The 13,230-nt window shown below is 52.0% G+C and overlaps 1 long non-coding RNA gene across 2 annotated transcripts in view; it reads right to left on the reverse strand.

Annotated features, from left to right (window-relative positions):
• The window catches only part of LOC132025630 (uncharacterized), a 48,569-nt gene extending 41,658 nt beyond the window's left edge, over positions 1-6,911 (reverse strand). The window contains exon 1 of one of the 2 annotated variants that reach the window (XR_009406654.1): positions 6,653-6,911. This is a non-coding gene — a long non-coding RNA (uncharacterized LOC132025630). The remainder of the gene's footprint in view (positions 1-6,652) is intronic. The other variant, XR_009406655.1, reaches the window with a different exon arrangement.
• Between the last annotated feature and the right edge of the window lie 6,319 nt (positions 6,912-13,230).

Genomic DNA, 13,230 nt, shown 5'->3' on the forward strand with positions numbered 1-13,230 from the left:
GGAGAGTGGCTCATGCTCGCCCGCCCACACCAGGGCTCGCCCCTTGTCCTTGGGTGCAGCACCCACCCCTGCGCTTCCTGCGCTGCCCACGCTGATTTACTCCTCTGTGCATTTGCTGTCAAGTCCATGAGCGCGGGGCCGTTTTGTCTTGTTCACACAGCGCACAGAAGGCCAAACCCAGAGGCACGTGGTGAGCGGACAGTAAATATTTGTTAAGCAAACCACGGGCCGGGGAGGAAGAGTTTCAGGCCTGGAGAGCTCCGTGCATAGAGGGGACTGTGGTCCGTGCGAGCCTGTGTTTCAGAATCGCGATCCACTTGAGCAAGTGCTGACTACTGGGGCGCCTGCCACTTCTGGTATCTTCTACACAGTGATCACTTTGCCCTTCTTACAGCCCTGACCCTAGCACTGTTTCACACACAGGGAAACTGAGACCCGAGAGGCCCACTAACTTGCCAAAGGCTCTATGGTCACCAGGGGGCCAGTCATCTGGGCCCTTGGCCAGACAGATTCTGAACCTGGGCCCATGCTCTCAAACACCTCAATAGGAGGCCAGTGTGTGGAAGTTTCTGGAAGTCCTGCATCTATCAACAGAAGGCACGCTCTCCAAGGAGGTGGTCCCAGAGGCAAGGGGCAGATGCCAGAGGCCTCCTGAGCCAGCGTGCTGGGAGGGCATCAAGCCTGGACACAGCCGACCTCTGCGACCTCTGACGCCAGTCTCTCTCCTAACTCCCTACCCAGGGCCGCAAGGGGGACATTGTGGATTCGTAGAGATGAAGGTGCTTTGGCAAAGGTAGAATGTGCTCCCAGAATCCAGGGTCGGGCCGTTGCCCACAGTGGCCAGGACTGAAATAGCAACACGGCCTTCCAGTCAGACTGCAAGTCGAGGGGCACAGCCAGGTAGGGACCTGCCTCCTGCCAAAGCAGCCCATGACTTCGCTCCAGGCCCTTCTGCCTGCCCTCTGTTCCTGACCTCCCCACCCCCAGGATGGGGAGGAGGGAGGCAGTCAGCCCAAGAAAAGACAGGAGACTCAACCAGAAACTGCCCCCTGAGTGAGGAGGTTGGGTCCGTGCTCGGAGCTTTTGGCTTAACCCAAAACCCTTTGGCCCTTCCTGTGGTGGCTTGGCATCTGGCTGGTTTGCCTGAGCCTGCCCTGGAATCTTCTGGCAAAGGGGCCAGGGCAGCTCAGGGAGAAGGGTCTGGGGCAGGGAGAGGTAGTAGCTCCCATCTCGTGGAACGCTCGGGGGGCCCTGGGTAAGTCTTGTGGCATTTTGTCACAGAAGCGGAGGGAGAGGGGAGGCCTCATTCCCCTTCTCCCGGAGCAGGCGGCTGGGTGAGAGAGCTCCCGGGGACCCTGTCTGCAGACTCCTGAGAGTTGTTCAGCATCCCTCTGCCCTCACTGCCTGTCACAGGAGCTGTGTGTGGGGACAGAGAGAAGGTGTCTGCCGGCAGCAGGCGCTGAGCGGGGCCGAGACACCTGGGTCCGGTGGGATGCTGTGGGAGGGGGCTGTGCACTGGAAAGGTTGTGTGGGGCCGTCGAGAGACACAGGGTGGGGCGAGGGAGGCCAGCGAGGGCGACGGGTTAGCTCCTGAAGGCCTGGGAAAGGGGCAAGGGAGGGTAGATTAGGACATCGGAGAGAGAATCAACACGCAGAATACGAAGAGGAAGGAGGAAGGGAAAAAGAGGGCTTTGCTTCCTTTTGGAGGCAACATAAGGAGGAGGGCTTCATCCCTAAACTGCAGGAGGACGTGTGGGGTTGGATCCCCAGCAAGCTGGGCCCTACCTGCCTGCCCCTGCTGGCACGTGTTTATGTGGCAAGGAGCTAGAGGGGGACGGACTGTACGGGAGAGTAGGCCACAGACTCGCAGAAGCCCTTCTAAGTGGTTATGGTTTTCTGGGAGCCAGGGAAAGACAGAGAAGCAAGCACAATTCCCAAGAAAAGGGAGAAGAATACAGAGCTGACGCTTACTGGGGACCCTGGGTCTGCCAGCATGAACTCACCGAGAACTCACACGCCGGCCTCAGTCGGTGCCAGATCTCGCTTTCAGAAGAGCACGATTGGGGAACTGCTCAAGGCCAAAGAGCGATGACGGAGCAGAATCACACCGATGCCCACGATTTTTCCACCAGGCCACTTCTTGGGAAAGGCAACAGAAGGAGGCTTAGTAGCGGCTGAGGTAGACAGCCTGCTGTAGTAAGGAGACCACCGGTCCTCAAGCACCAAGGTCAGGCATGCGGATCGACGTGCAAAAGACGTAAGATGTCTTGTGACCTTGGACAGATAATTTCCATATTTGAATCTCAGTTTCCACTCTTACAAGGTGAAGGCTTCGGCTAGGTGGTCTCTGAGGCCTTTTCCGAAGCTGAACGTATTCCATTGGGGACTTGCTTCCCATCGAATGCCATAGCCTTTCTTTTATTATTTATTTATTTTAGATCTATTCGTTTATTTGTAGAGACACAGAGAGTGGGGAGAGGGGAAGAGGGAGAAGGAGAGAGACAATCTCAAGCAGACTCTGAGCTAAGCACAGAGCCTCATGTACGGCTTGATCCTGTGACCCTGAGATCATGACCTGAGTGGAAACCAAGAGTCAGACACTTCACTGACTGAGCTTTTTTTTTTTTTTTTTTAAGATTTTTAAAATTCATTTTATTTGACAGACAGAGATCACAGGTAGGCAGAGAGGCAGGCAGAGAGAGAGGAGGGAAGCAGGCTCCCTGCTGAGCAGAGAGCCCAATGTATGGGCTCGATCCCAGGACCCTGAGATCATGACCTGAGCTGAAGGCAGAGGCTTTAACCCACTGAGCCACCCAGGCACCCCTGACTGAGCTTTCTTATTCCTCCTTCCAGTATTATGCTCTGTTCTGAGCACATGCTCTAGGTACCGGGCCCCTGCCTACAGCCCATTCAAGACTGAGAGCTGAGCTTGGAAATTATGACAACACCTTCTTTAAGAGGGTATAATCGGTTAATGAGCCAAATAAGTAATCAGTTATTTCTGAAGCCTACTGTGTGACTGGCATGGCACTTAAAGGGGGAGTGAGCCTGGACCTCCAGCAGGAGCTTGCAAGCTAATGGGAAATCCATCTCCACAAAGACAGTTTGCCAAGTGCAATCAGAAATCGTTACCGCTTTATGGAAAACCTCTGGAAGCCAAGGCCACTTGAGACCAGACTCTGGCACTTGGAGACAGAAGGAAAGATCCACGTGAGCCAAGGTCGGGAGTATCTGGGAAGCACAGTCTCTGAGAGGGCGGCTGCACATGGGGTCCCTGGGTGCCAGCTGCCTGGGACATTGAGGTCTGTGTTGCTGGAGTCCTGGTCGGCTATCTCTGACCTTGGTGGGCAGTCTCTGGGGGAATATGGCAACTCGCTCATGGCCGTGAGACCCTGACAAGTGTGAGCTTGGGGCTAGCGTGGGGCGAGCACGGAGCTGTGTAGCCACACGAGGAGGACCGGCTGACCTGACTGGGAAGGGAGTTCCCTAGGAGCAAGGGACCACTGACACAGGGGCAGAGGGTGACAGCCTTCTGGCCAGGGGACATGAGAATGATGGCAGGCCTGGAGGAGAGAGAGCAGGAAGCATGTTTCATGGGCTACAAATAAACACTTGAGTCAGCTCGAAGGGAGATACAGAGACACTAGTCAGAGACAGAGATCAGAGACAGTACCAAAGGGGCTGGAAAAGCTAGCAAAGGGGCTTGGGAGGGACACCGCACTGTATCCTGAGAGAACAGAGGAGTCCAGAAAGTCCCTTCTGTGGACCGTCCCCTTCCCTGCCTTTCTGTACAAGGCTGCCTAAGATCAATTTCCTTCTGCTTGGCCTGGTCCAATCCTGCCCACCCTCCTAGGCACTATTCAGATTCCCTTTCCTCCAGGAAGCCTTCTTGGACCACCCCATTTCATTCACTCATTCGTTGGTTCATTCATTCCATGCTGAGATGTGTGTTAAGCTCCTCCAGTGGGGAAGGCACTGTGTGGGGCACTGGCCGAGAACAAGCAGCTATGGTCTCCAGCCTCGCGCCGCATATGCAATGCAGTGTTCTGGAAGCCTCAGTGACATCTCCTTGAGGTGCCCAGCCAGTGAGATTTTCAAGGACCCTTCCAGAAGCACAGTTTCCCCCCTCCTAGCCAGAGAGCTCCTTGGGGCAGAGACCAGGCCTCTTCGTGCCTTTATTCCGGGGCTGGTGGGCATAGGGTTGGGCCCTCAGGGTGTTCAGTCTGTATTTTAGAGACGTCTGGCTTTCCAGCCACGCTAAATAAGGCAGAAAAGTCCAGCTGACACCCACCTCTTCCCCTAGTCTCCCCAGTTCCAGTGCAGCAGCTCCACAAGGAAGAAAGACAGAAGCGCCATTGAACCTTTGGCCCCAGGATGCAGAAAACAAGCAGAGAGGAGGGCCCGGGAGGGAGTTTCGCGCCTGGGCGGGATGCCAGCTCCGGAAGCTTCAGGCCAAGTGGGGATTCGTGGTCCTCTGCGTTTTGGAATGTGACAAGGGCTTGCCAGGGCGCCTTGGAGCGGCTCCTCCCCGAGCCACTCACTCCTCACCCTGGACAGAGCCACGCTGGCAGCTTGTCCTGGGCCCTCCTCACGGTGCACTGGTGCCCCGCGGTGGACAGAAAGCAGGCCCTGATCTCACTCCCTCCTGAGGCTTCATGTCCCAACGAGAGAGGGCTCGGGCTCATGCTGTTCCTCCCTTGCAAGGGGTCTGCCTAAGGTACGGCCCCTGCACACTCTCACCCCTTACCTGGTCTCAGGGTTTTGCCTGATCCCAGCCCAGGAGTCGACCTTCAAATCAGGCACCGACGCGCTCCCTGCGGTGGGCATATTTTAGTGCAATCTCAGAGACAGAGCCGGGCTATTGGTCTAAATGACCGCATGGGGCCTGGGGCACCTTATGCCATCCTCCCACCTTAGGCCTGGGGGTGAGGAGACTGGAACCAAGGCTCTGCCAGCCTGCAGCTGACTGTCCCTCTAGGCAAAAGTTGGAGAGCAGAGTCAGAGGGGATGGCAGAAAAGCCCCTGAGCCTGGGGGTACAGGGGTGCAGGGGAAGGCTGGTAGAGGATGGAGTTGACCTGGGGCTGAGACAGAGCACTGGAATGTTCTGGAATATAGGAGCATCTGGTTGCTGGTTTTTTTTTTTTTTAATTTTTAATTTTATTCCTTCCCTCCATAATAAGCTGTGTTCAGTTGCTAGAAGAAGATGGGCGTTAACCCTCCAGAAGGCACTGTGTAAACAGTCCTATCCTTAGGGCTCATCTCTGGGTGCTGTGTGGCCCCTCATATTCCAGGCCATGAGCCTCTGGGAGGGTCATTGCCATAGTTCTATCAAGCGGACTAAGCAGAGCTAGCAAGAGAAACTCTACAAAAAAAGGGGCCAGGGAGCAATAACCGAGCCTGGACAATGTCAAGAGGAAACAGAGTGAGAGCTATGGAGGAAAGAGCGTGAGGGCAGCTTGAAGAGGTCAAAGCGTAAGGAATGGTCAGATCAGCTGCGAGACGGGGGCAGGGACTGAGCTCACCCAGAAGAGGAAAGGGAGATCTCAGCACTCCTGAGACCCATGTACAAAAGGTAAGGCCAGGGGCTTGCACACCCTTATTTCCATGGCCCCACGTTGCTGCGAAACCCCGCCTTCTCTTACAGGAGCCTGAAACCTACATAAGTCATCCATGTCCCTTACTTGTGGTCCCAGGGTAAAGGGGTCGAGACTTGCATTTGAATCCGGGTCTATCAGATCCCAAATGGGTTCCTAACATCTGAGTTGTTCAGCTGAGAGAGGAGGCACCATGGGACCAGAGAGAACCAAGGCCTTAAACTCCAGGATTCAAGAACCTTAGCAACTAAAATCCGGATCACGGAACCATGCGATCTCTGCTCTTCCCTCCCTTACCTCTCCGTCCTGTTTGCCCCCTTTCCTCCCTCCCTCCTTCTCTCCCTATAACGTGGTTTACTGGGCAGTTACAACCTGGCAGGCATCAGGCTAGTGCTAAGAAACAAACAGGAATAAGAAGCTACCCTTACCCCCTGGAAAACTCACAAGCCCTTGGGAAATTCCAGAAAACGGAGCAAGCTCTTTACATCCCCCCGCCTCCCCAAGAGGGTTTTTTCCCTCCCTGTCTTTACTTCTGAGTTCCTCACGGGGACCCAGCAAACCTCCCACATCTCCCTCCTGCCCTTTTGCTCTGCCAAGTCCCTCCTCCCAGAGCTGCTCCAGGGGCTACTGCCAGAGCGGCCAGTGACGCCACGAACAGGCCTGTAAAAACCCTGGGCCTTTGAGCTCCGCGCACACATCTGGACACAGCTGGGCCTGGGGCAGCCCACATTCTCCAGGTCATAAGTCACGCTGGAACAAACGAACATTTCCCTGGCTTCCAGCCTCCTCCCCTCGCGGCCGCCGACCCAACGGTCTCCTCCTCACCACACCCCATTCCCTTCTGCTCCGAAATCACGGCGCCGCACTTCGCCATCACCCACATGGTCCATTCTCGCGGCGGCTGCCATCAAATAAATGCAGTCTGGCAACCAACACATGTTTCAAAATAACTCAAGCTGTTTGTGCAAATTCTCAAATACTAGGAAGCGGACGCAGTAAATCGGAACTATCCTTCTCGAAATCCTGTTTTTCCTCCCCCACGTATTTCTCTACATACCACATCAGATCCTGGACCTCTTCTCTTCCACATTCCTGCTTCCCAAACTCCTCTTCCGGCTGTAGCCACACACCCCTTCTCCTTCTCTCCGCGCTCCTCCTGATTCTGCAACACCAGAGCCCACACGACACACTCTGGAGAAAGGGTCGGGAAGCAGGTGATGTGGTAAAGCCCCTCTTTCCCAGGCAGGAGAGAATGGAAACATTCATGCAGCAGTTGTTTATTCCCTGTCACCTGTGAGCTGTCCCCATAGATAGCCCTTCCAGATCATGCCAAGTCCCAGCAGGGCCGGGCCGTTTCCAGACAAAATGACCATACCGACCTGACTCTTCCAGTCAGCCCTGATCTAAATATTTTGTTCTCACCCCAAGCTACAGTGAGCCACCGTTAGTCAACTGTCCCAGTTTTGAGCTGAGAAAATATGGTCACCAGATTTCTGACCCACCCTTCTTCTTAGAAGAATCTTAGAATCATATACTCTGATTATATTAAATACTTCCTGTATTGCTATGGACTGAATGTGTGTGTCCCCGTAAAATTCAGATGTTGAAATCGTCACCCCCCCCCCATGTGATGGTGTTTGGATGTGGGGCCTCTGGCAGGTGAACTAACACCCTGTTCTGTCCTCATGAATGGATTAGGGGTGCTATGAAAGGGGCCCCAAAGAGCTCCCCTGCTCCTCCTGCCATGTGAGGACTCAGCCCAAAGACTCAGGAAGTGGACACCAGGAAGTGGTGTCAGGACACCCTGACACCAAAGCTGCTGGTAACTTGATGACAGACTTCCCAGCCTCCAGAACCTGAGAAACAAATTTGTGTTGTTCCCAAGCCACCTCATCTGCTGTATTTGGTTACAGGAGCCCAAACAGATTCACACATGTATTGCAGTTGATTCCATCAACGTCTGCTTGGTCACCTGGGGACTGTGAGTTCCTTAAGGTCCCAGACTATATTTATTCTCTTTCTGGGTTAAGCCTCAGGAACCGGTGTGTACTTGTTAGCTAATGCTGCATGACAAAGCATCTCAACTATGAATGACTAAAACAGTCATCATTTCTTAGTTCTCATTGTTTCTGTGGCTCCAGAGTCTGGGAGTGGCTTGGCTGGGGGCTTCTGGCTCAGCTCTCGTGCTATTGTGTGGTCAAAGAGCTGCAGTCTCTGAAGGTCTGCTTGGGACTGAAGGATCCACCGCCAAAGGTTACCTCTTCCCACAGCTGCCAAGTCGGTGCTGACGGTTGGCGGGAGGTCTTGGTTCCTCTCCCACTGGACCCTCCCTGTGGCCTGACTTCTCTACAGTGTGCCTGTTGGGCTCCAAAGGAAAATCATCTTGAAACAGAGAGAGGTGGGGTACCTGGGTGGCTCAGTGGGTTAAAGCCTCTGCCTTCCGCTCAGGTCATGATCCCAGGGTCCTCTGATAGAGCCCCACATCAGGCTTTCTGATCAGTGGGGAGTCTGCTTCCTCTTCTTTCTCTCTCTGCCTGCCTCTCTGCCTACTTGTGATCCCTATCTGTCAAATAAATAAATAAAATCTTAAAAAAAAAGAAAAGAAAGAAAGAAACAGAAAGAAGTAGACAGAAACTGAATCCTGTTTTATAACCCAACCTTTGGAAGTCATGTCTTGTCACTTCTGCTGTCCCCTACTGGTCAGGGGACTGTTAAACCCTGCCTCTCAGTGGGAGGAGCTCCAGCGACGTATAAGAAGAGCTCGAGGAATGGCATAAATACACAGGCATGACCCCGTTTGGAGAAGACAGAGCACCAGAACATCTCCAGCCCTTGCGAGCCCATAACAAATGCTCCCTGGTGAACTTAGCACCGACTGGCACCTGAAACTGAAACAGCTCTCCCTGAGATAAAGAGGGAAATACATCCAGAGTCTTAAGTCTTTACCCCTTCCTGGATCCACAACCCTGCCATGAAATCTTAGCGTGTCTTCCCTACCCTGACTCTGGCCCCAACCATATGACTTGTCTTGATGGTTGGCTGTTAGCAGATGTGGGTCAGACTTTAAATGTGCTCGTGTGTTTCTCCTGGGGTTTCTGCACTTCAGCCTTTCATGGGAAAATAAGCTGGGCTGGCCCATTGGAGGATATGAGACATGTGGAAAGGAGCCGATTTGCCTCAGTTGTGCCAGCTGAAGAACACCAACACACAAATATGGGAGCAAGACCAGGGAAGATGAGAAGAGCCACCCATCACCCCGCGGGCTTGTGAGCTAAATGAATATGTATAGTTTTAAGGCCTCAAGTTTGGGAATTGATCATTTATGTGCATTTTTAAGCAATATGTAAACCCTGTAGCCTCTCCTCTTACTCTTGCAGAAAACACCTTGTGAGCTGGGAGCCTGTGTTCTAGGTCAGGCTTGGTATCTCTAGAAGGTGAGATAATAGCTCCTCAATGGCCATATCCTAATTCCCAGAGCCTGTGGATATGTTACCTTATGCAGCAAAGGGGACCTTACAGATGGGATTAAGAGTCTTGAGATGGACCAACAAGCACCCGATCAAAGAGCCTGTGAAGAAGCTCTATGACATTGACACGGGCAAGGTCAACACCCTGATCAGGCCCAATGAAGAGAAGAAGGCATAGTTTGGCTGGTTCTTGACTCTGCTGCTTTGGATGTTGCCAACAAAATTGGGATCATCTTGGGGTATCTGGGAGGCTCAGTTGGTTAAGCCTCTGACTCTTGATTCAGCTCAGGTCATGATCTCAGGGTTGTGAAACCGAGCCCCACCTAGGGCTCAGTGCTGGGCATGGAGTCTGCTTACGATTCTCTCTCTCTCGGAGCACCTAGGTGGCTCAGGGATTAAAGCCTCTGGCTTTGGCTCAGGTCATGATCTCAGGGTCCTGGGATCCAGCCCTGCATCGGACTCCCTGCTTGGCAAGGAGCCTGCTTCCCCCCTCTGCCTCTCTGCCCGCCTCTCTGCCTACTTGTGATCTTTGTCTGTCAAATAAATAAGTAAAATCTTTAAAAAGGGGCGGGGGGATCATCTAAACCAGGGCACCTGGGTCACTCAGTTGGTTAAGCATTTGCCTTTGGCTCAGATCATGATTCCAGGGTCCTGGGATCAAGCCCTGCATTGGGCTCCCTGCTCAGGGAGGGGCCTGCTTCTCCCTCTCTTGCTCCCCCTGCTTGATCTCTTTCACTCCCTCTCTCTCTCTCAAATAAATAAATAAATAAAACTTTTTAAAAAAATAAGTAAACTCAGTCCAGGTGGCTAAACCTAAATGTAACTTTTTTTAACCATAGAGAAAATAAATTAAAAGATCTTGAGATGGGGTAACCATCCAGCATTATCCAGGTGGATCCAGTCTAATCACAAGGTCAAAGTCAGAGGGGAGGTGTGAAGGCAGAGCAGAGGCTGGAGGAAGGATGGGCCAAGGAATGCAGGCAGACCCTAGAAGCTGCCAAAGGCAAGAAAACAAATTCTCCTCTAGAGCCTTCAGAAGAAACACCATCTGTTGAAACTTTGATTTTCACCTGTAAGACACTGCAGACTCCCAGAACTATAAGAGAATAAATGTGATGCTATAAAACACCAAGTTTATGATAATCTGTTACAGCAGCAATACAAAACTAATATAGTAACTACCAACAGTATGACCTAGAAGCAGTCAGGTACCACTTATGGACGTCACTTATTCCTTCTGGCAAATGAGAATGTGTGGTATGTTAAAGATGGATACTCCCCCTTTTGAGAGCTGGGTTGGCCTTCGTGCCTTGCTTGACCAATAGAATGTGGCAGAAGTGATGTTCTGGAATTTTCAAAGCTTGTAATAAGAAAGCTTGCAGCTTCCAGCTAGATCTCTCAACACTCTTTGGAAGCCTAGCAGCTAGTCCCCATCTTAAGCCAGGCTTGTCTCCTAAGCCGCTGGTTACCCTTGCTCAGTCTTTTACCCGGAATCTCTACCCTTCAGAATGCTACCAACCACCTTCCCGACATACACACATACACACACCCCACCCCAGTCCCTTCAGAATCTTCAGAGAGGTCACAGGAACCAAACTTCAGATAGGTGTCCACAGATGGTCTGGACAGAGAATCCAGCTTCCCACCCAGTAATAGCTTGGCTCTCCTCCTCTCTGTATCATGCCTTCCATTGGCTTCTGGAGGCAGAGCAGGCTTGGCAGCTTCCCTTAGAGCTGTCATCTCCGGCCGTCCCACCCTGCCATTTTCTTGGAAGCTAGTGAGTTAGGCCTGAAGTTTGGTGGGGTTGGACAGGGTGGGGAGTATGGTTCAGCAGAAGGCCTGGGAGTTAGAGAGCTGGGGCTTGGAGTTGAGCTAGGACAGGGAGAACGAGCAATGCCTTTATATGTTTCCTGCTTTTCAAAAGTACACGACTTCACTCTGGGGGATTGTGCTTTCATGAACAAAGGTGACAACTGAAAGTGTGGTGCAGTGTAGGGATCCCTGAGAGAGGCAGTATGCACCCCAGAGCAGCAGCGAGAGTGGGGGACCCTCACCCAGCTCCTTCCCCAGAGGGGAACTGTGCTCAGCACCTCAGCGTCCAGGCGCCGGAGCTCGAACTGTGTCTGTGAGCATTGCTGCCTTATCTCCACTTGCTCTGTACACATGTTAGCAAGATGTGGCCTGAGGTATCAGAAACCCTGGGAGAGGTCATTTTGGGGTCTGGGAACACTCAAGATGTTTTCCATGTAAATTAATGGCAAGTGCTTCTTTGTTTTCTGTCATTTCCTCTTGCAAACGTTTTCAGAGGAAGGATCTATTTCCTGATAGTGGGGGAAACCTGTATTTGGAAGATGTTGGTACATTCCAAACCTTCTAACTCATTGACTCCGACTTCTATTGTCTTACAAGCTTTGTGCACCCATGGCCTCCATGTCTATTTGCCAAGCACAGGAACAGGGTTACGATTTTCAACAACAGAAATTTCAGCATTGCCCCAAAGACATCGTCTATAGTTTTTGTTTGTTTGTTTGTTTGTTTTATTTAAATATTTTATTTACTTATTTGACAGAGATCACAAGTAGGCAGAGAGGCAGGCATAGAGAGAGAGGTGGAAGCGGGCTCCCTGCTGAGCAGAGAGCCCGATGCAGGGCTAGATCCCAGGACTCTGGGATCATGACCTGAGCTGAAGGCAGAGGCTTGGAGTTGAGCCACCCAGGTGCCCCGACATTATCTATAGTTTTAAAATAGATTCGCCCCTCCTGTTATTTCATGCACTAGTCTACTTATCTCCGGGCTTTCCATATGTCATGCATCCCTCCATATCCTTTCTAGGAAATGGTAGATCCCAGGAGTCAAGATCCTGCTCTAGAGTCAGAGAGACCTGGGTCCAAACCCCAGTCTGCCTCTTAATGGCCATGCAGCCTTTGGTCAGTTACTTACCCTCTGCACGCCTTGTTTGCTTCCTTCCTTCCTTTCTCCTTCTTTCTTCCTTTCTTTCTCTCTTCTCTCTCTCTTTCTTTCAAGATTTATTTATTTATTTTAGAAAGAGAGGGAGCACATGAGCAGAGGGAGGGGCAGAAGGAGAGGGAGGAAGAATCGCAAGCGGATTCCAAGCTAAGCACAGAGCCTGACGTGGGGTTCAATGCCATGATCCTGGATCATGACCTCAGCAAACCAAGAGTCAGACGCTCCACTGACTGAGCCACCCAGGTGCCCCTCGGCTTTCTGAAAAATGAAGTTGATAAATATCTCTACTTCCCAGGGCTTTTGGAGGAATTCAATAAAGCAGACCACATCAAGGGCCTGGCAGAGAGTAAGTGCTGAAAAAATGTTTAGACTCTCATTGCTTGGTTAGCTCTGAATAACACATTGCACAACTGACTTCATCCCCGGGTCTTTATCTAGGAGACAAGATGCTGGGAGATGGGGAGACAGGGTGACCGCCTTGACGTAAGGCATTTCTGTTCTCCATTCCCATAATGGGCGAGATTGGAGGGGTGGGCTAATGAATTCAGAGATATGCCTGAATTCGACAAGAGTCTCTGGGACTGGGGGGTGGACTGTTATCCTCTCTGTCCTGTCCATTTCTCTGCTCTAGTGACAGCCTTTAAGCCTTGGTGTCTTAGTCCACAGGGTAGGAGAAAATTCTTCAAGGCAAGGCTGAGGGAGAAAAGCCCGGTTGAAGGACTGACGCACCATTGAGAGAACTTGGAAGTAAATCTGTTGCTTGTGTGTGTCTGTGGGAATATTTAAAAGTGGAAGTTTCTAGGGGCTCCTGGGTGGCTCAGTCAGTTAAACATCCAAGTCTTGGTTTTGGCTCAGGTCATGAGTCGGGGTCGTGAGATTAAGCCCCGTGTCAGGCTCTGTACTGATCGTGGAGCCTGCTTAAGATTCTCTCTCTCCCTTGCTTCCTGCCCCTCCCCCACACCACCTCTCCCCGTCCTGCTCGCTTGCTCGCTCTCAAATAAAAATAAAAATTAAAAGTGCAAGGCCCTGTAAAAAACACAAAACTGCAGGATGGCATTAAGTGACAGAGTCACCCCTGCTTCTAGGCAATCTGAACAGATTCCCACCATCCCAATTTCCCTGGGGGGACATGAACCCACGCTTTTTGGTACAGATGATCTGGAAAGTACTCCCTGACATCTAACATAGGTCCCTCTGCCTC

This window comes from Mustela nigripes, chromosome 10, assembly GCF_022355385.1.
Source record: "Mustela nigripes isolate SB6536 chromosome 10, MUSNIG.SB6536, whole genome shotgun sequence".
In the NCBI taxonomy this organism is placed as follows: Eukaryota; Metazoa; Chordata; class Mammalia; order Carnivora; family Mustelidae; genus Mustela; species Mustela nigripes.